Source organism: Carcharhinus amblyrhynchos, chromosome 14 (assembly GCF_965287045.1).
Source record: "Carcharhinus amblyrhynchos chromosome 14, sCarAmb.v2.hapA, whole genome shotgun sequence".
NCBI lineage: Eukaryota > Metazoa > Chordata > Chondrichthyes > Carcharhiniformes > Carcharhinidae > Carcharhinus > Carcharhinus amblyrhynchos.
In genome coordinates, this window is record NC_137337.1 from 3,706,351 (window position 1) to 3,729,919 (window position 23,569).

The 23,569-nt window shown below is 43.8% G+C and overlaps 1 protein-coding gene across 1 annotated transcript in view; it reads left to right on the forward strand.

Annotated features, from left to right (window-relative positions):
* Positions 1-380: 380 nt before the first annotated feature.
* The window catches only part of LOC145352392 (putative G-protein coupled receptor 132), a 52,114-nt gene continuing 28,925 nt past the window's right edge, over positions 381-23,569 (forward strand). The window contains exon 1 of the mRNA XM_080202177.1: positions 381-557. The gene's annotated coding sequence lies outside the window, so the exon portion shown is untranslated. The remainder of the gene's footprint in view (positions 558-23,569) is intronic.

Here is a 23,569-nt window from a genome sequence, read left to right on the forward strand (position 1 = left end):
TGACTGAATTCAGGCTACATCTAAGAACAGCTAGGGCACAATGCCGTGTGACACAGGTTGGGGGCTGCAGTCACAGGTGAGGATGGCCATTTTCGTCCCCTAATTGGTCATCGGTGAACCAACTGGGCTTTTTTTTCAAGAACAATTCAATAGCATCGTTGCTGCCTGGAAGCAGCATTTTAATTTCCATATCTTTCCAAACTGAATTCAAATTCACAAACTGCCAATTACTCCAGAAGCGGAACAACTATCCCACAATGTCATGTGACACTGAGTCATACAGAATCACTAAGACTCAAGCTCCTTTCCATTCTGCTGCTGAGAGAGCCCAGGACAAGCCTCAGGATCCTTTCGGCCGAGGCCGAGGCAGGAGATTCATGAGCACTCCTCTTTCCCCAACCCGCCACCAATAAACCCTCACCCCACCCTCCTTCTCCGCCCTCCCTGTGATGCTGCATGTGGTTGAACAGCCTGCAGACACTCAGCATCACGACCACCTGATGAAACTGTGGGAGACGAATGGAGAGAGAGACAGATCATCAAACAAAGGGAAGAAAGTAAGGATCTACATTTCTAAATCGCCTTTCATAGCGGCAGGATGCCCCTCAAGGCAGTGTAGCATCTTTGAAGTATAGTCAGTGTTGCAATGTAGGAAAAGCAGCAGTCAGTTTGTGCACAGACAGTAACATGATAATGATCAGGTAATCTGTTTTTAGTGATGTTGACTGAGGAATAAATATTGAACCAGGACACTGGGGTGAGGTCCCCCCTGCTCTCCTTCAAAATGGTGCCGTGGAATCTTGAACATCTGTCTGAAAGACGGCACTTCCAACAATGCAGCACCCTCTCAATAATTCACTGAACTGTCAGCCTGTTCTAGATAGGCTGGGCGAATGGGCCAGGAACTGGCAAATGGAATTTAATGTTGGCAAGTGCGAGGTGGTCCACTTTGGTAGGAATAATGGTAGGAAGGACTATTACCTACGTGGCAAAAAACTGCAGCAGGCAACGGTGCAGAGGGACCTGGGGGTCCTTGTGCATGAGTCGCAAAAACCCAGCTTGCAGGTGCAGCAGGTGGTCAGGAAGGCGAATGGGATGCTGGGCTTCATAGCGAGGGGGATTGAATATAAAAGTAGGGAGGTCTTGCTGCAACTGTACAGGGCACTGGTGAGGCCGCAGCTGGAGTACTGTGTGCAGTTTTGGTTGCCGCACTTACGCAAGGATATTTTGGCCCTGGAGGGAGTGCAGAGGAGGTTTACTAAGCTGATTCTGGAGTTGAGGGGGTTGAACTATGAGGAGAGGCTGAATAAACTAGGCTTGTACTCGTTAGAGTTTAGAAGAATGAGGGGAGATCTCATTGAGACGTATAAGATGTTGAATGGGATGGATAGGATAGAAGTGGAGAGGCTCTTCCCGCTTAGAAAGGACAGTAGGACTAGGGGGCACAGCCTCAGGATAAAGGGAGGCGGTTTAGAACGGAGTTGAGGAGGAACTTCTTCATTCAAAGGGTGGTGAATCTCTGGAATTCTCTGCCCGTTGAAGTGGTGGAGGCTGCCTCGCTAAATATTTTTAAGACGTGGGTTGATAGGTTTTTGATAGGCGAGGGGATTAAGGGTTATGGGGAGAGGGCGGGAATGTGGAACTGAGCCACGACAGATCAGCCATGATCTTATTGAATGGCGGGGCAGGCTCGAGGGGCTAGATGGCCTACTCCTGCTCCTATTTCTTATGTTCTTATGTTCTTATTATGTGATCAGATAATAGGATCAAATTTTTCCCTTGTGTTACTGTGTATAGGGAGATCAGTTCTGAAATTTGGGGAGGATACACAACTGAGCAATACGTTAACACGTGAACAGGGTAGTGCACACTTCAGAAACACAGAGACTTACTGGTGAAATGGGCAGATACAGTTGATTGAGGGGAAGGGTGAGCTACAGCACCTTGAGAACAACAGTAAAATCCAAATGGTATGTGCTGAGGGACCAGAATACATGTTGACTAATCCTTGCTTACGGCAGGAACGTTGGCTAAGAAGGGAATTCTGCTTTCTTTAACAAAAGGTATAGAATACAAAAACAGTGTCAAACCTTATTGAACAAATAGTTAGGCCTCAGCTGGAATATTGTGTATGATTCATTGCACTTTAGGAAGGATATCAAAGGAGGAGGTTTCTCAGCATAATTCTGGGGATGAGGGATTCCAGTAATGTGGTGAGACTCAAAAAATTGGGATGGTTCTCCTTAAAGCAGAGACAGTTAAGTGGAGATTTAAGAAAGGCTTAAAATGATGAAGGGTTTTCACAGGGGAAGTAAAAAAACAACAAATGTTTCCACTGGTAAGTGGCTCATAGCCACAGGCCATAGTGTAAAACTATCAAAGGAAAGAAAGTAGAGGGGAAAGGAAGGGAACTTCTCTCATACCGGTTCACTGAGATTTGGAAATTACAACAACTTGTATTTAATGTAAGCACCTTGAATGTGAGAAAGCATCCCAAGAGTGTTTTGGAACAAATTTGACATTGAGTAAGGCTGTATGAGGACAGATGATCAAAAGCTTCATCGAAGTGGTAGGCTTTAATGTGTGTCTCAAAGAGAGAGAGGCAGAGACACAGAGAAGCTTGGGAGAGAATTCCAGAGTTTGAGACTTTGACAGCTAAAGGTTACCAATTGGTGTAGCAATTAAAAGATGCTCAAGAGATCAGAATCAGAGGAGTGTGCATATTTTGGAGCATTGTGGATTGGAGGAGACAACAGAGGTCAGGGGAAATGAGGCCATGGAGGAATTTGAAAACAAGACAGATAGAAAGTAGGAAACTACAGGCCAGTTAGCCTAACATCTGTTAGGGAAAATGCAGGAAACTACAGGGTAGTTAGCCTGACATCTGTCAGGGAAAATGCAGGAAACTACAGGGTAGTTAGCCTGATATCTGTCAGGGAAAATGCGGGAGTCTATTATTAAGGATGTGAGAGCACTTAGAAGGTCTCAAAGCAATCATCAGAGTCACTATGAATTTGGGAAAGGGAAATTGTGTTTGACTAATTTATTAGAATTTTTTAATGAAGTAATAAGCAAAATGGATACAGAGGAACTTGAGGATATGATGTACTTGAACCTCCAAAAGGCATTTAACAAGGTGCTATCAAAGACAAGTGTACAAAATAAGAGATCATGGGTAACATATCAGCATTGATAGAGCATTAAAAAACCAACAAGAAACAAAGAGTAGGGGTAAATTGGTCATTTTTGTTTTGGCAAGATGTAACCAGTGAAGTGCCATGGGAATCAGTTGGGGAGTCTCAACTATTGACCATTGAGATCCCAAAGTATGTTTGTTTGCTAAATTTGCAGGTGACACAAAGAGAGGTAAGAGAGTAAATTGTAGGGATGATACAGGAGTCTGCAAAGGTACATAGATAGGTTAAGTGAATGGGCAAAAATTTGGCAGATGGAATATAATGTGGGAAAATGTGAACTTTTCCACTTTGGCAAGAAGAATAAAAAAAACAGCAAATTATTTTATTGAGTCAAGGGATGTAGGCTTTGATCACTAGTCCAACATTTATTGCCCATCCCTAATTGCCCTTGAGAAGATGGTGATGAGGTAGTGGTAAGCTGCCTTAATTGTTACACTCCATGTGGTGTAGGTGCTGGTAGGGAAGGAGCTCCAGGATTTTGACCCAGTGAAGGAACAATCAATAAAGTTCCAAGTCAGGATGGAAACAGGAGGAAATTAAGCCCTCAAAGGTCCAGGCTAGTGGAAGAAAGCGGACAGTGTGAGATAGATATCGGCCATGGGGTGAGAGGAGCACTGGGCATGGGGACGAGGGAGACAGAGCTGAGAGTGAGTGAGTGTGTGTGAGAGAGACAGAAAGAGAGAGAGAGAGAGGGATTTGAGAGTGTGAGTTTGTATGTGTGTGTGAGAGAGGGAGATGAGTGTGAGAATGTGAGAGTGCAGGGTTGAGGGGCAGCGGGGTGTGTATGTGAGAAAGAGAGAATGTGTTTGTGTATGTGAAGTGTGAATGTGTGTGTGAGAGGTGAGGACGTGAGCACAGGCATGAGAAAGAGACGGTGTGTGCGTGAGAGAGTAAAAGGGTGTTTGCGTATTTGAGTGAGTGCATGTCTAGGTGTGGTTTTGTATGTGTAAGAGGGAGAGAGGGAATATGAATGTGAGAGGTATGTGTATATGTGAAAGAGTAAGAAAGTGCGTATTTGACTGTGCATGAGAGGTGAGAATGTGAGTGTAGGTGTGTTTGCGTGAGAGAGAGAGAGTTTGTGTTCGTATGTGTATGTGTTTGAGTGTGTGTTTGTATCGGTGTCTGAAATGAGAGTACGAGAATCCAGCTCTCCCACAGCATTTCTGATATTAAATGAATTTCTGAGGAATATAAACATTATTTTTCCCATTAAAATGACAAAATGAAGGAAAGACTTAAGTACTTTGAATAAGAAAACTTTTAAATGATAATAAATGAATATATATAAGAAATATAAATTTGTTTTTGTATGTTTGTACCTATTGCACAAAATTATTCTTTTTTTGTGTTTAATCTTTAAGGTAATAAGGATGTTTAACAGGGCTTCTGTCAAGAACATTGGGGGGGCAAACAGGTTCCAATTGCTGGAAACATTTGGGAAACAGTGTCTTATAATGGGGAATTTTAATGTTAATATTGACTACAAAAGTGGAACAGCTCATGCAGTTCTAAAGGCAGCAACTTTCCAGAATGTGTCCAGCCTGGATTCCTGGAATAGTGGGAGCAATTTGAAATGTGGGTGATATCTGATTGGTCACCTGAATCACAGCTGATTTAGCATGAAGTCAGTGGCTAGTTTAATGCCTCCAATTTCACACCATTGCCTCAAACAGCGAGAGACACTCTCCACCTGTTACAGGGTTGGTTATCAAAGGAGTCAGATTGAAAATGATTGACCAAAGAACAAGATGTGAAATGAAGAAAAGCATTTCTACACAACAAGTGGTGAAGATCTGGAATGCACAGCCTGATCAATTCAATACTAACCTTCAAAAGCAAAGTGGATAATTTCTGGAAGGAGAGACATTAGCTGGATGTGAAGAAATAACCAGAGAATGGGATTATTTAGATATTTCTACAAAAGGGCTGGCACAGACAAAGTGGACCAAATGGCCATCTTCTGTGCTGTGGAATTCATGAGGAGATGCCGGTGTTGGAGTGGGATAGGCAAGTTGTTTGAAGGTAAGAAGTCTCACGACACCAGGTTAAAGTCCAACAGGTTTATTTAGTAGCACGAGCTTTTGGAGCACTGCTCCTTCATTGTGAATGGAGGATTGAGTTCACAAACAGGGTATATATAGACACAGACTCAATTGCAAGATAATGGTTGGAATGTGAGCCTCAACAGGTAATCTAATCTTTACAGGTGCAGACATTGTGAGTGGAGACAGCGTTAAGCACAGGTTAAAGAGATATGTATTGTCTCAAACCAGGACAGTTAGTGAGGTTTTGCAAGCCCAGGCAAGTCGTGGGGGTTACAGATAGTGTGACATGAACCCAGGATCCCTTCCTGTGGTGTATCAGGTAGACAATGTTGGCCAAGTTGCAAGAGTATGTACTATGTACCTAGTGGATGGTGTTTTCACGTGAGATGATGGCATCTATGTCAGTGATTTGGCATGTCTTGCAGAGGTTGCTGTGGCAGGGTTGTGTGGGGTCATGGTCACTGTTCTCCTGAAGGCTGGGTAGTTTAGTGCAGACAATGGTCTGTTTGAGGTTGTGGAGTTGTTTGAAGACAAGAAGTGGGGGTGTGAAACTGCTTACTGTACTATTGAAAGAAAGTGGGATGGTTTTGAAAGAGAGTTTGTCCTCTGTCTGTACTGTATCTTTCTATGTTACTATTGTGGCAATGGAACAGGCCACACTAGGCTTAGTGATGAGCATGGAGCCAGAACTGGGTAATAATCTGCTAGTCAAGGAATATCTTGTGAACGTAACACGAAGATGTTGGTGCCGAATTTGATTCCAAAGTGAGTTATCAATCACCAAGACCGTCTATTTCCATCTCTGCAACATCACCCAACTCCATCCCTGCCTCCAGCCGTCTGCTGCTGAAACTCCCTCTAGACTTACCTATTCCAGTAAGATTCTGGCAGGCTTCCCAGCTTCTAACGTCTACAACCTTCCTGTCCATGTTGTCACACCGAGTCCATTCTCCGATCACCTCTGTGCTCGCTGACTGGTTATGCAATGCTTTGATTTTTAAATTCTCATCCTTGTTTTCAAATCCCTCCATGGCCTAGTCCCTCCCTATATCTACAATTACCTCCAGCCTGACAACTCTCTGAGACATTTCCCTTCCTCTAATTCCAGCCTCTTGAGTATTCCCGATTTTAATTGCTCTGTCAATCAGCTGCCTGGGCTGCAAGCTCTGGGATTCCCTCCCTAAATCTTTCTATCTTTGTCAGGAAAATCCTTAAAACAACCGAGCAAGCTTTTGGTCATCTTTCCTCATACCTCCTGTCTGGCTCAGTGTCCAATTCTGTGTGATGACGCTTCCCTTGGAACACTTTGTTAAGTTAAAGGTGCCAAATAACTGCAACAACTCTCAGATGTTGTACTTTGGGAGGATGCTGTTAAGTTTGTTGTACTTTGGGAGGATGCTGTTAAGTTTGTTGTACTTTGGGAGGATGCTGTTAAGTTTGTTGTACTTTGGGAGGATGCTGTTAAGTTTGTTGTACTTTGGGAGGATGCTGTTAAGTTTGTTGTACTTTGGGAGGATGCTGTTAAGTTTGTTGTGAGGAGGGAGCAGAAGTGAGATCACAAATCAAGATTTTAATCTATTGAGTCTAAAAATGTGAGACATGAAGTGACCATACTTCATTGACTGAGACCACTAACACGTAAATTTATGGACAAGGTGTGAAGTCTTGCTACAAAACAAAACCATAAAAGGTAATGAATTGTGCAGTTAATGTGTGAACTGCAAGATAAAAAAAAAGTGCACAAATATAAGCAGAATCTCGAGGACTGGATAAAAAGAAAAGTAATAAGCTGTGTGAAATAACTTGTAGAGGTGTCAAAGCTAACGGGACAGTTTTTACAAATCTATTGAGAGACACAGAGAGAGAATGCCTCAGGGAAATGTAAGCCCATTGAAGACAAACCTTGAGGATATTGTAGTGGGCAATAAAGAAATGGCAGCCTTGTTGAAAGAGGAAGAAGAATAAATGCCACCTGTAAGACAGAAACTAAACATAATAAGGGGAAGAAATTATTGGCTTCCATAACCCTGTAAGTTCCTCTTCCTCAAGAACCTGGCCAACTCCCTTTCCAAATTATTTACTGAATCAGCAGCCACCACTTTTCAGGAAGAATGTTCCATATCCTGACACCTCTGATTGGTAATATTCTCCTTGTCTTCCCTTCCGATAATTTTCAGCTGACTTCTGGTCACCCTATTATAGAAAGGATATTATTAAACTAGAAAGAGTGCCGAAGAGATTTGCCAGGATGCTACTGGGACTTGATGGTTTGAGTTATAAAGAGAGGCTGGATCGACTGGGACTTTTTTCTTTGGAGCGTAGGAGGCTGAGGGGGTGATCATAAAGAGGCCTATAAAACAATGAGGGGCATAGATCAGCTAGATAGTCAATATCTTTTCCCAAAGATAGAGGAGTCTAAAACTAGAGGGCATAGCTTTAAGGTGACAGGGAGAAATACAGAAGTGTCCAGAGGGGCAATATTTTCACACAGAGGGTGGTGAATGTCTGGGATAAAATGCCAGAGGTAGTAGTAGAGACGGGTACAATTTTGTCTTTTCAAAAGTATTTAGACAGTTAAGATGGATATAGAGGGATATGGGCCAAATGTGGGCAATTGGGACTAGCTTAGAGGTTTAAAAAAAAAGAACGGCATAGACAAGTTGGGCCAAAGGGCCTGTTTCCATTCTGTAAACCTCTATAGCTCTCTGATTTTAAATCAATGATATCTACTTATTGACCATTCCCCAGAGGGAACTGTTTTTCTTGCTCTATTCTTGTCAAAATTATTCATTATCTTATAAACTTCTACTTGGTTACCTCTTCACCATTTCTTTCTAAGGGAGCAGTCCTAACTTTTCCAACCTCCCCTCATTGCTGTATCCGCTATCCCTGGTCCAATCCTGGTAAACCTCCTCTGTTCCCCTTTTATATCTTTCCTGAAATGTGGAGCCTGGAATGGTCCCCAATATTCCAACTGATACTTCATTTGTTCGAGGGATGTGGGCCACACTGGCTAGGCCCGCATTTGCTGCACATCCCTAATTGCCCTGGAGGAGGTGGTGGTGAGCCAGAGAGCAGTGGAGGATGAGTCATTGAACTATTTGGACAAATATCTGATTGACGAGAGAGTTGAGGTGATGGGGACAGGGGGAAAGTGGAGTTAGGCCACAATTACTGATTTCATGACCCTTATTAATGAGACTTGATGGTTTTATAAATTCCATACGTATTGATTAATTGAATTTAAATTCCCTTACATCACCAGAACTCATGTCAGTAGATGTCGTGTCTCCTTTGCAGCCTTTCTCTTTGTTGAACCTAGAAGAAGTGACAGAGGAGTGCTGGGGCTCCAGGCCCCCGGATTTTGAGTCCGGTCACATCAGCTCAATGTTACTACTCCCATTACGTGAAAATTCATTTTTTTTAAAAATTGCCACCTTTAAGGATTTGTGTATACGGTCACAAAGGCTAGAATCTTGCCATCATTCCAGCTGGTGAGATTTTCCCTTCCCATTGCAGTGAACGGAGATTTGGCTGGCTGTCAAACTGCAGCAGGAGTGTGGTATGAGCGGCCGGAAGACTGTGCCCCAAGTCTCTCTGCTTTCCAAAACATTACAAAGTTGTGACTGATACGAAGCACGTTGACACGGCGGTTAGCACTGCTGTTCCACAATGCTAGTGGTTTGGGTTCGATTCCCAGCTTGGGTCACTGTGCGGAGTCTGCACGTTTTGCCTATGTCTGCATGGGTTTCCTTTGAGTGCTCTGGTTTCCTCCCACGTTCCAAAGATGTGCTGGTTAGATACATTGGCCATGCTAAATTCTCCTTCTGTGTACCTGAATAGGCTCCAGAGTTTGGCGACTAGGGGGTTTTCACAGTAACTTAATTGAAGTGTGAATGTAAACCTACTTGTGACTAATAAGTAAACTTTACTTTACTTGCTTTAAGAGCTAGATTTCTTTCTTGTTATTTGGAGATGCCATTAACATAAATGGAACAACAAGTTATGTTGGCAGAGTGAACATAGACATACTAAATCAGAGGGAAAGACTGTGGCAAATGGAATGGCAGAATGAAAGAAAGATGCAGCATAGATGAAGGTGTTTTGGCTCTCTGTTTCTCTGCTAGCTCTACGAAAGAGCTATCTAATGAACCACACTCCCCTGATTGGCATCCAGAGCCCTAAAACTTCTTTCCTTTTTGTGCACTGACCTTTTGATAGTTAATGCTGAATCTGTTTCCACCGCCTCAACTCACTTTGGTAAACAATTTCTCCTTATCTTATTTCTGGTGCTTTTACCGGTTCATGAATGAATTTAATAAGATGTTGCATCTATATTGGATCCAAGACAGGCAAATTGGAGTAACGGTGAGAACAGTGAATGTGAAGGTTTTAGACAACCACAAACACTAATCTCAAAAGGCCAATGCAGAGGTAAAGAAGTAATTCAAATGAGGGATGAAATATTATCTGAAGGGGACTGGAATATAAAGGAAAGATACCTGATGTTTCAACTGTATTGGACGGAACGAGGTCAGGATGGAAAGAGTTGATTTGAAGTCTGATGGCATAAATTTGGTGAGAATTGTCTTGAATACAGGAGGTTGAGGCAATGATTTAATTGAGGAATTTAAAGTAATCAAATTATTCAGTTGAATAGATACAGAAAAACTGTTTCTCACAGAGGGGAATCCAGATTCAGGGTAGATAATCTTAACAATGCAGCTCAGACATTCTCAGAAAGTAATGGAGGTCTGGAGTACACTTTAGCAAAAGGTTTTGGAGTGAGTGTCGGTTGAGGCTTCAGGATGGTGATGTTTGTCAGCTAAATGAGATACAGAGCACCCATGATCAAACTGAGAGTTGGATCAGGTTGAATGAGCTAATAGCCTTCTCCTTGTCCTTGTGTTGTTTCCAGCTCTCTCCATCCCTTTTCCCAAGGATACTCTCACACCTTTTCCAAATCTGCTACCACGCTTTTTCCATGGGCTCATGGGAAACAAGCATTGACCTCTCTGCTGTGTTTCACAATGAGACTGCACACAGAAAATAATCCGTTCCATCAACGGCACTGACAGGGGCATTGACAAATTTCAAAACACTGTAAGCACGTAAGCCCCTTGTGCCTGCTCCGCCATTCAGTATGATCGTTGCTGATCTCATCTCAGCCTCATCTCCACCGTCCTGCCCATTCACCACAGCCTTTTAAACCCTTTTCAATTAAAAAGCTGTCTATCTCCTCCTTAAATTTGTTTAGTGATTGAGTGTCCACTGCACTCTGGTGTAGAGAATTCCACAGATGCACAGCCCTTTGAGTGAAGTGATTCCTCCTCATTTTTGTTTAAATCTACCACCCCTTAGTTTAAAACTGTGGCCTCTCGATCTAGAATGTCCAGCAAGGGAAAACATCCACTCGATACCAACCCTGTCAATTCCTTTTCGCATCTATATACCTCAATCAGATATCCTCTCATTCTTCTAAACTCCAGAGAGAGAGAAATGGGTTTAGATTCATGGGACACTGACACTGGGAGAACTGGGACAGTCTTCATCCAAATCGTGCTGGCGCCAGTGTACCAGCGAGTGGTATAACAAGGAAAGTAGTACAGTACAGTACACTGTGCTGTAACACTGCTGCCTGACAGTGCCAGGTCCCAGAATCAATTCCAGTCTTGGGTTATTGTCTGTGTGAAGTTTGCATGTTCTCCCCGTGTCTGCATAGCTTTCCTCTGGGTGCTCCGGTTTCCTCCCACAGTCCAAAATGTGCCAGTTAGGTGGATCAGACATGTTAAGTGCACAAGATTAAGCGGACAGGGCAGCATGGAGGGGAGGCCTGGGTGAGGATGATCTTTCGGAGAGTCAGTGCAGGTTCGATGGGCTGGATGACCTCTTTCTGCACTATAGGGATTCAATGCTAAGACAGAGATGGGGCTTTAAACTAAACATGTGGGGGGAAGGGATTATGCAAGCAGCGATGCGGTGAATCAAAGAGAAACATTGAGATATTAGAGTAGAGTAGTGATCTGATAAACAAGAACCAGAGTGTAGCAGGAAGGGACAGAGTGAGCAAACACAGTGCACCAGCAGGTAAGGCTAGAGATTGCCAAAATAGTGAAAATCAAAATTAAAGACTCTGTATCTGATTGAGTGCAGCATCTATAACAAAATGAAGCAATTGTTAGCCCAGATCAGAAAAAAATGTGTATAACCTGATGGTCATCCATGACTGTAAGGTGACCAAGGCAGCTACCTGCACCCTGAATGATGTGTGACATTTTGGAAAGATGGAAAGCTGGGATAAGATGGTGGGGTAGCTCTGTTAGTGCAGGACGTTATTAATACAGCAGCTTCCTGGTGGTTGCTCTGTTGGGCCAGGGCAAGGGCAAGAGGGAAGGGGGAGAAGGGATCTTTGGGGCTAGGGCAACAGTGTGTGTGGAGGGGGGAGTGGGGGTGAAGTTATGGCAGCATTGGCTAAAGATTGTGTATACACACACGCTAGGATGGGGGTGAAGACAAGGGCAAATGGAAAATCATGCCAAAGATGAGTGATCTTCTGAAGCTGAGACTGTTTAGCTTGAGCTCAATTGACATACTTGGAGTCAGGCTAGTCAAGCAACTTTGCCCATGGAAGCAGCACTAATTCCTGCGAAGGCCAATGATTACAACTCTACGCTTAATCCCTTGTGCAGCAACTTCAAAATGGAATGAGTGTTACTGCTGCAGAACTATTGGGCAACTAGGCAAGCTTAAGGACCCCTTAGGAAAGGAGGACATGGACCACTAACAGAGGGACGCACTCCTAAATCCCTTTCACCAAGTTTAAGGAAACATTAACAAGTCACCATGATGGTCCACGGAAAGCACAAAGCTTTTCTGTGCAGGTCAGAACAATGTCTCTGCCTGAGATGAGAGTTCAGGACGCAGTCGAGTGACTAAAACTTTGCCACCCAGTCATGTGGTGTGGGGCTGTGGTGAGTGGGGTTTTGGCCAACCATCATGTGCACTAAATATGGGCAGCGTGTGGTGATCAGGACTCTCTGGTTTGTATAAAGGGACCTTGAAAGGCAGTCACAGCTGATGACTTGACCAAAAGCGATCTTTGGAAGACAACTGCTGTCTCTGATGTCCCTCATTGATACCGCAGTGAGGAGACCATCAGGAAGATGGTGCCTGGCAGTCTCACTGCCTGCCTCATTGCCTGTCACAGGAGAGAAGAAGAGAATGTGAAGGGGTGCCTGGCTCACCGAAGGGAGGGACAGAACTCTCTGAAGTCCAAGGGGTGGCAGGGCACTTGGACTTGAAGATGAACACCAGAGAATCATTGTTTGTAGGCACCTTACTAGGTCTATAGATGGTGCATGTGCTAGCTACAGATTAGCAAGAACCAGTGTTGCTGATGACTGTCTATGTCAATGGAACTGCTCATGCCTCTCGCCACCTTCTGCATGATTTGGTGCCATGGGTTCTGGGGTGGTAGCCTGTGGTAGTGAAAGTGACTGCCACGCTCAATTTCTACTGCAGTGGCTTCTTCCCAGTCCTCCCACAGAGGATCTGTGTAGGATCTCACAAGCCTCCACCAACAAATATAACCAGGAGGTCACAAATACCATTTTTGCCAAGGCACACAGCTTTGTCAATTGGATCAGGGATCAGGTGAATTAAAAAGCAAAAGCATGGGATTTTCTCAAATTTCCAGGTTCCCATAGGTGCAGGGTGCCATTGACTGCACTCATGTGGCTCTTAAATCTCCCGAGCAACAAGCAGTCCAGCATGTGAACCACAAACGCTTCTACTGTCCCAGTGTTTTGCTGGTCTGTGACCATACCTAATGGATCATGCAAGATACCCAGGAGCCTCCACAACTTGTACATCTTCAGCAGGTCTTACAGCCCTGACATCTTCTAGGGACAACACAGGCTATAGGGGGCAAGGGCTTTTGGCAAAGTACCTGACTGATGATGCCCATGTGGGCAGCCTCCGAGTCCTCCTGAGAGAAAACAGAATGAGGCTCAGGTCGCAGCCCAGAGCTTGATAGGGCACAATAGTGATCCTGAAAATGAGGTTCTGGTGCTTCAACTGATCCGATGGTGCAGTCCAGTACACTCCCCAGAGACTTGCTGCGCACTGCAAAACATGATGATGCAAGTGGGGTGTTAAAGTTTTAAAGTTTAGTTATTAATGTCACAAGTAGGCTTACATTAACACTGCAATGAAGTTACTGTGAAAAATCCCCTAGTCACTACACTCTGGCGCCTGTTCAGGTACACTGAAAGTGAATATAGCATGGCCACTGCACCTAACCAGCATGTTGGACTGTGGGAGGAAACTGGAGCACCCGGAGGAAACCCACGCAGACACGTGGAGAACATGCAAACTCCAGACAAACAGTGACCCAAGCTGGGAATTGAACCAGGTCACTGGCACTGTGAGGTGGCTGTGCTAACCATTGTGACACCGTGCTGTGAGAGACGGAGGACCTAGATGATGAGGAGATGGAACAGCTGCGTGTCTCCTTCAATGAGAAGGACATTGAAGAGGATGAGAGTGCTGAGGTACGGGAAGATGAGAGTGTAGGTGCTAAGGCTGTTGCACTGGCCGGTTGAGGCAGGCATGTCTGTGGAGCCCGCATCATTGCAAGACTCCATAAGGATGATGACAAGATGTAGTGAGGACATTCCTGAGATCTTCACATTACATTTGGGAATGTCTGACGCCGGCCTCACTGAGGGCAGCTCACCCACGCTTTGTGAAGAGGGACGCTGCTGAGATTAACAGGTTTCATCATCTGTTCCCTTCAGCTTCACACTGTCTCCTTCTGGAAAAGGAGACATTTCAGGGCAATGGGGGAAGAGCAGCGGAGAGGAATTAATTTGATAGATCTTTCCAAGAGCCAGCACATGCACAATGGACCAAATGGCCACCTCCTGCCCTGCACAATTGTATGATTCGAGGAATAATATTTCACTAGATAGCAGGAGGAGGTGGAATAACGAAGGTGTTTTGACATTGGTATAAATAGGATGCAGAGGGCCTCCATTCCCCTCACTCCTATCTCCCGATCTTCTCTCCTTCAATGCAACTCAAGAACACTTTGCTACTTAACTTCCCAGTCTTGAGCCTCCCAAACTACAAGAGGTGCACAAACCAAATCTTCCCTCTGTCAGTCCAGCGACAGAGATTGAGATATGGTAGCAGGGGACAGGGATCTCTATTTCTCTCAGTGACAGGTGTACGAGAATATAGGGCCAAGTTCAGGGGCAAGGCACTCGATGATTCAAACCTCCCAATGATTGAAGTGTATTGGGGAGGGATGGAGAGGCCAAGGTGTGGATATGGCACTGACAGAGTATTGTGGGCTTTGGTTGTAAGAGCACGTACAATTCACCCATTGGCCATGCGTTCACCAATTTACATTTGCTCCCAGTCCAGTAAATTCTCGTCTTTGTTTTAAAATGACTCCATAATTTCACTTCCCTCCACCACTAATATCTGAAACCTTCTTCAGCTCCTTTGGAGATCTCTACACCACTTTCATTCTGGCTTCTTCCACATCCCTAGCTTGCTATTACTTCACCTTTGCTGACATATCTTTAGCTACCTGGGACCCAAGCCCTGGAACTCCCCTCCTCAAAACCTCTCTGCCTCTCTCCCATCCTTGAAGCCACTCCTTACCAGGTGCTTGCTCGTTCTACTAATGCCTCCTTTTGAAGTTTGGTACTGGATTATGGTTGATATCATTCCTGCCAAGGGCTTTGAGACATTTTATCATGTCGAAGGTGCTACAGCAATGTGAGTGGTTGTTGTTGTGTTGGAACAGGTCTGATTCTTCATCGTCACTGTGTACAGCTGTGTTGGAGATGCCTGCCGGCTTTAGGCAGATGTACCAATGGCAATACGGGAAGCCAGTTTAAAAAAAACAGTCACTTCCGAAGAATCCCCTGGGGGTGAGTGTAGGAGGGAATGCTGTTTAAATGGACAGGCTGCTACAGTTCCACCTTGGACAGTCTTTCCAAAAAGACATGAAGGGTAAACTCAGACTCTGATTTTGGTCCGTGACACTGCGGTTTGAAAGATTTGCTTATTTCTTATGGATGTATCTGAAAACCTCATCAAGTAGGTCAGTGTCGACGGTATATGTCTCTCTCTTTTTGATCTTTCACAAGCGTATTCAATGCAACTTCCTGAAATGTTCCCTCAAAATAGTTGTGCATGACTGCTTTTTTCAACGTGTGTTAGATTTAATTTTTTTTCACAGCTGTGCACTATTTAACATGGAACACAGTCTGCATGCTTTCATCCAAGTTCCCTCATGGATGCACATGCACAATTTTGCAGAAACACTGGGTGTCATGGTTAGTTTTTCTCTTAAATGCCCTGAACATCTAACTACATCTAACTTTTGCACCTTCCTGTGCATTGCTCCTCACAACCCGCATTGTTTGCATTCACCCAGTGTGCTCTGTTGCTGTGACTATCTGCCTGCACACCTTTCCCAGTGACCCTCACTACCTTGATTTCTCTCAGACTCCAGCACCTCCTAATCTTCCGTAGCCTCTCTCTGCCAGATTATCCTCAGCACTTAATGACAGCGGGGTAGAACCAATCCTCTTGTTTATCTACTGACCTGTCTTTCTCAGTCTCTCTCACCGTCCTTCACTCACACTTTCTGCCTACTTTGCTGTTTATCTCTCTTTCTCTCAGCCTTTCCCTTTGTCTCGGTCTCTGTGCTTTCCCTGTCAGTCTCCCTTTTCATTGTCTCACTCCTCAAAGCAGAAGTAAGCTATGTCACAAGGTCCACACAGTAGGAAAAGTTCCTGAGGGGACTCCCAGGAGAGGTGAAATGCCAGGTACTATAAGCAGATGGCTGATAATGATTTGAAATACAAAGTTTTTTAAAATTTGAGGGTTTGCAATTGTTTTGTAAGATGAGTCTGTTTTTTACCGCAAAGGGAAAAACCCAGAGAAATACTGCTGTAGTTAACATTGCCAAATGATCCAATTTACTTACGCTCGTAAGCAGACACAGGCTACTTTAAGCAAATTTTAACGCAAACAACTGTTCTGACCCAAAATTCCTCTCAATGTGCCTGTCGTTATCAGTTGAGGCTCAGTGGGTCGTGCTCTCATTTCTGAACTCAAGGCTAGGAACTCAGGTCCCACTCCAGAGACTTGAGCACAAAAATTTAGACAAACATTCGAGTGCAGAGCTGAGGGAAAACTGCACTGTCGGAGGTGCAATTGTTTGGCTCAGTTCATTAAACCAAAGCCCTCACTTCCCTCGAAGATTGATATAAAAGATTTTATGTTTCAATGAGAAGAGCTCAGAAATTATACCATGTGTCCTGGCCAATGTTTATCCCTCCATCAAAACCACAGAATGCGTTATCCAAACATTGCCATATAGCTGTTTGTGGGAGTTTGCAGTGCACAAATGAGCTCCCGTGTTTTCTACATTATAACAGTGCCTACATTTCAAAAAATACATTTCAAAAAAATTTCAAAAGGTGGCGTGGCATGGTGCACAGTGGTTAGCACTGCTGCCTCACAGCATCAGGGACCCAGGTTCCGTTCCAGTCTCGGGTCACTGTCTGTGTAGAGTTTGCACTTTCTCCCCGTTTCTGCGTGGGTTTCCTCCCACAGTCCAAAAATGTGTGGGTTAGTTAGATTGGCGATTTTAATTGCCAGAAGGGCCTACCTAGAGTAAATGAATGGGTTACGAGGGTAGGGTCTGGGTGGGATTGTGGTCAGTACAGACTCGATGGGCTGAATGGCATCTTTCTGCACTGATTCTATGATTCTACTTATAAAGTGTTTTTGGACATGCAGAGGTTATAAAAAACACTATTGAAATGCAACTTCTTTACTTCTGTAAAATGTTTTATATTCATTAATTTTTGCATAAAATCTTACACCAGACAATTCTTAACATTCTTAAGCTCAGTGTCAGCCCTGCAGTAGTACAATCCCCAACTAATCGCACTGCCCTACTCTCTCATAGCCATGTATCAATCGCAAACTAATCCTACTGTCCCACCCTCTCCCCATAGTCCTGTATCAATCCCAAACTAATCCCAGTGCCCCACTCCCTCTCCATTAGCATAAATAAATCCCAAACTAATCCCACTGCCCTGCTCTCTCCCCAAATCATGTATCAATTGCAAACTAATTCCACTGTCCCACTCTGTCCCCATAGCCCTGTATTAATCCCAAACTAATTGCACTGCCCTACTTTCTCCCCATAGCCCTGTATCAATCCCAAACTAATCCCAGTGCCCAGTCTCTCCCCATAGCCCTGAATCAATTCCAAATTAATCAAACTGATCTGCTCTCCCCCAAAGCCCTGTATCAATCCCAAACTAATCCCATTGCCCCACTCCCTCTACATAACCCTGTATCAATCCCAAACTAATCCCAGTGTCCCACTCCCTCTACATAGCCTTGTTTCAATCTCAAACTAATCCCACTGCCCCACTCTCTCTCCATAACCCTACATTAATCCCACTGCCCCACTCTCCCTCTCCATTGCCCTGTATCAATCCCAAACTAATCCCACTGCCCAGTGCCGGGTTTAGACTTGGTGAGGCCCTAAACTATATAAAGCTTGGAAGCCCCTTGTTGAAAAGTTACACCACAAGGTCTCACAAAGGTGCGTACCAAAACAAGACCTCGGATCCCCACAAACAATTGGAAACATAATTATGTCTTTTAATTATTTAATAGTAAAGTATTTAAAGTGAAAAATATAAATTATTTTCAAATGAATACATTTACTGATCACATATTTATCATTTAGTTGGCTCGATCTCTCTCATAGAAACAATACTTCAATATAATTATATATATATGTATAAAAATACAAAATGCTGACAAAATAAGTAATGAGGATCGCTTTTATTAATATAAGTAATGAAATTGTTTGCAAAATCAGAAAACTGATATCAGATACAACTTAGAATATTTTCTTTCTTCATTTCTCAAAAGCAAAATCATGAGTTATGTCCTCAATGATATGCTACGCAGCTTATCGTTTTCTATGCACATGATGCTATGTGCAGATAGTTTGTCTTGAGACATGGTTGTTCTCAGTTCATTTTGGATTCTCTTTAGCTGTGAAAATGACCTTTCTCCTGAACTATTTTTACCATCAGACATAAGAATAGTCGTAACATTGCTTCCATATTAGGGAAAACGAAAGGAATCTTTCTCAAATCATCTAACACTGTTTCTCTTACTCTATCACCCATAAGCTGAATAAGTTCATCACATATTGTCTCAGACAAATATGAAGGAGACCCAGATCCTTTGTTTCCATATTGTTTTATGTGGTTGGAAAGAAATGGATCAAACTTAGCAACTAATTCTAACAGACCAAGGTAGTTGCCATTATTTGCTGATCCAAAAGTTTAATGTCTCCCCTAAAAGTTCGCCCACGTTCTGCTAATGTGCTTATCACTGCAACAACACGCTCAAACACATGTCTCCAGTACTGTTGTTCTGCTTTTATTTGTTCTGCTAGTCTTGAATCTAAGATTGAACCACGCTTTCTTGTCAAGTATGTCAGCAAAGCTGTTCTATGCTGTTTAGAGTTTTCATGACATTTAATTGCAATGGGATTTTGCCAGTCAGAAAACCCACCAGAAGCTAGTGCTGCAGTTGATGTTCAAAAGAGCTTGCAGACGAAACAGTAAACACAACCAGTTGTTGGAGAGTACACTAGCCATTCCCGATTGTATATTTCACCATTAGCTTTTCTGGACTGAAAAAGACCTTTTGAACAATGTCTATCTTGATTTTTGAATGACTGCTTTGAGTTTTTAAATGGGCTGTTCCGATGTTGACACTCTGAAGGACCCTTAAGGATGCAGTGTGAGAGTTCATCCCCGGTTAAGACACCCCATTGACTTACATCATTGAGTTTCGTGAATTTTGTTGTTTCAACTGTGGATGTCGGCTCTGTCATGCTCACCTTTGCATCACTTCCAATGTTTTTCTCAGCTGAGACTCCAGACTCTGTTGTCTCAGTGCAGAGGCACTGGGCTGTGGTTGTTTTGGACTTTGCTGATCACCTTGGGTTTGTGGATCCTTATCTGTTTCTGGAGTAAAATAACTGTCAACTTTTGGTAATTTTTTGAGTAGCTCTTCAAGCTGGTGCTTTCTTTTTCTTTTCCGATGTCCGCTCTTAAATGTTTTCTTCATTGTAAACCTTCTGAAATTTTGTGAGGCCCCTGTGGATTGTGGGGCCCTGAGCTGTAGCTTGTTTAGCTTATGCCTGAATCCAGCACTGCCACTGCCCCTCTCTCTCCATAACCCTGCATCTATCCCAAACTAATCCCAGTGCCCCATTCCCTCTCCATAGCCTGTATCAATCCCAAACTATCCCCACTGCTTGTAAGTCAGCACCATCAGATTAACTGGCCACCCATCTCATTGCTACTCTCTGGTTTTGTCTCTGAATGATCTCCTGCTTATTATTTATCTATAAATATGTAATTACGTAAAAACTGTGAGAGATTTCCGAGGGATATGATACGTGCTACAGAAATGGAAACATTTTCATTTCCGCTGCTTGTCATAATCTTGATTATTATGAACTAAAATGATCTTATCAAATTCAATGTGGTCAGTAAGTCAGCAGTTAGCTAACTTCCCATCGAGTGGGAAAGATATTGGGGTTTTAACAGAATTTATGGTCACTTTGTTAAGGGCGAAATTATGACAAACTGATATCTAATAGAGTCATTGAGTGACACAGGATGGAAACTGTTTCAGTTACTAGTGGTATACCGCAAGGATCTGTTTTGGGGCCACTGCTTTTTGTCATTTTTATAAATGACCTGGATGAGGGCGTAGAAAGGTGGGTTAGTAAATTTGTGGATGACACTAAAGATGGTGGAGTTGTGGGCAGTGCGGAAGGATGTTGCAGGTTACAGAGGGACATAGATAAGGTGGCAAATGGAGTCTAATGCAGAAAAATGTGAAGTGATTCACTTTGGAAGGAGTAACAGGAATACAGAGTACTGGGCTAATGGTAAGATACTTGGTAGTGTGGATGAGCAGAGAGATCTCGGTGTCCATGTGCATAGATCCCTGAAAGTTGGCACCCAGGTTGATAGGGTTATTAAGAAGGCGTATGGTTGTTAGCATTTATTGGTAGAGGGATTGAGTTTTGGAGCCATGAGGTCATGTTGCAGCTGTACAAAACTCTGGTGCGGCCACACTTGGAATACAGCATCCAGTCCTAGTCGCCAGATTATAGGAAGGATGTGGAATCATTGGAAAGGATGCGGAGGAGATTTGCCTGGTATGGTGGGAAGGTCTTATGAGGAAAGGCTGAGGGACTTGAGGCTGTTTTTGTTAGAGAGAAGAAGGTTAAGAGGTGACTTAATAGAGGCAAATAAGATGATCAGAGGATTTGATAGGGTGGACAGTGAGAGCCTTTTTCCTCAGATGGAGATGGCTAGCATGAAGGGACACAGCTTTAAATTGAGGGATGATAGATACAGGACAGATGTCAGAGATAGGTTCTTTACTCAGAGAGTAGTAAGGACGTGGAATGCCCTGCCTGCAGCAGTAGTGGACTTGCCAACATTGAGGTCATTTAAATGATCATTGAATAAACACATGGATGATATTGGAATGGTGTAGGTTAGATGGGCTTTAGAGGGGTTTCACAGGTCGGTGCAATATCCAGGGCCGAAGGGCCTGTACTGCGCTGTAATGTTCTATGTTCTATGAAACAAACCCTGCGGCCCAACTGTCCATGCCGACCACGGTGCCTTCCCAGCTAGTCCCAATTGCCCACCTTTGGCCCATATCCCTCTAATCCTTTCCCATCCATGTACTTATCCAAATACTTTTTAAATGTTGCTATTGTACCTGCCTCAACCAGAGCGGTTCCTGGAGGTGGTATACCAGCACCTTCTCATTACAGATTGACAAGAAATGCTGGCCTTGCCCTCATACTGTGAACAAATTAAAGAAAACCTCAGCCAGTTGGGGAGCTTGCATTTTTTTTTGAGTTGGCACCAGACTGATAATTGGTGGTAAACAGACATTGTTATCATAATCTCACACCATCTAGTGACAGACATTTGGCAGAAATGGCGGACTTGCAGATGATACTAAATTAGGAGATTTCTCTGGCAGTTCATTCCACATAAGATGATTAGAGGTTTAGTTAGGGTGGATAGTGATAGCCTTTTTCCTCGGATGGAGAAAGCTAGCACAAGGGGGCATGGCTTTAAATTAAGGGGGGGTAGCTACAGGACGGATGTCAGGGGTAGGTTCTTTACCCAGCGGGTGGTGAGGGATTGGAATGCCCTGCCTGCTTGCAGTTGTAAATGCGCCTAGTTTGGGGGCGTTTAAGAGATCTATGGATAGGTTTATGGACGAAAAGGGATTGGTATAGGCTAGTGGGTCATTGTTTTTGTAACTGGTCGGCGCAACATCGTGGGCCGAAGGGCCTGTTCTGTGCTGTAATGTTCTATGTTCTATGTTCTATACGCACCACCCTCTGTGTGAAGAAATTACCCCTCAGGTCCTTTTTAAATCTTTCCCCTCTCACCTTAAACCTCTACCCTCTAGTTTTCAATTCCCTTTCCCTGGGAAAAAGACTCTGTGCTTTCGTCCTATCGATGCCCCTCATGATTTTATACACTTCAATAAGGTCACCCCTCATTCTCCTATGTTCCAAGGAATAATGTTCTAGCCTGGCCAACCGCTCCCTACAAAATAGGCTCACTAGCCTGGGCAACAGCCTTGTAAATTTTCTCTGCACGCATTCCAGTTTATCAATGTCTTTCCCATAATAGGGTGAGCAAAACCGTACAAAATACTCCAAGTGCGGCCCCATGGATGACTTACACAACTGTAACATAATGTCCCAACTCCTGTTCTCAATGACCTAACTGATGAAGACCAGTGTGCTAAACGCCTCTTTCACCACTCTGTCTACCTGTGACGCCACTTTCAATGAACTACATACTGGTACTCCTAGGTCCTTCTGTTCCTCAACACTCTCTACGGCCCTACCATTCACTGTATGAATCCTACGCTGGTTTGATTTCAAAATGCACACCTCACACTTATCTGTACTGAAATCTATCTGCCAGTCCTCAGCCCACTTCCCTTACTGATCAAGATCTCCCTGTTATTATTGATAGCAAAAATATCTCCTAATTGAGTATCATCTGCAAGTCCACCATTTCTGCCAAGTGTCTGTCACTAGATGGTGTGAGATTATGATAACAATGTCTGTTTACCACCAATTATCAGTCTGGTGCCAACTCAAAAAAAAATGCAAGCTCCCCAACTGGCTGAGGTTTTCTTTAATTTGTTCACAGTATGAGGGCAAGGCCAGCATTTCTTGTCAATCTGTAATGAGAAGGTGCTGGTATACCACCTCCAGGAACCGCTCTGGTTCATGGATCCTGTGCTCTGATCTGCTCCAGCAGGCACCCCAGAACACTGGGGAAATACCATCGGACTTTGCAAGATCTTCTAAATCTAGTGGCAAGAAACAGCAGTCTCTCCTCCCAAACCAACCTTCCCAACATTGAGATGATAAGCACACAAAAGCAGGTCTGATACCACACTCCCAAAGTGATTGCTCTACTCAACTCAACATAGCCTCAAGATAAGGGGGGAACAGTTTAGATTGAAGTTGAGGAGGAATTTCTTCACTCAGAGGGTGGTGAGTCTCTGGAATTCTCTGCCCATTGAAGTGGTGGAGGCTACCTTGCTGAATATATTTAAGTCACGGGTAGATAGGTTTCTGATAGACAGGGGAATTAAGAGTTATGGGGAGAAAGCGGGAAAGTGGAACTGATCCACTTCAGATCAGCCATGATCTTACTGAATGGTGGGGCAGGCTCGAAGGGCTAGATGGCCTACTCCTGCTCCTATTTCTTATGTTCTCTTTTGCCCATCTTAAACAGAAGAACAAGGTTAGCTCCTCTCCAATCCTCTGGTACCTCACCCATGGCTAAAGAGGATACAAAGATTTTGACCAAGGCTTCAGCAATTTCTTTCCTTGCACTTTCTTCTCTCCACATTCCAACCCTATCTGGCCCTGAGGACTTGTCTACCTTAATGTTTTTCAAAACCTCCAATACCTCCTGCCCTTTTATATCAACAAGTCATAAAATGTCAACTTCCTCCTTTCTGCACTCACCATCCACCACATCCTTCTCCTTTGTGAATACTGATGCAAAGTACTCGTTAAGAACCTCACCCACCTCATCCGGCTCCACGCACAAATTTCTCCTCTATCCTTGAGAGGACCCACCCTTTCCTTAGCTACATTTTTCCTTCTTATATACACATAAG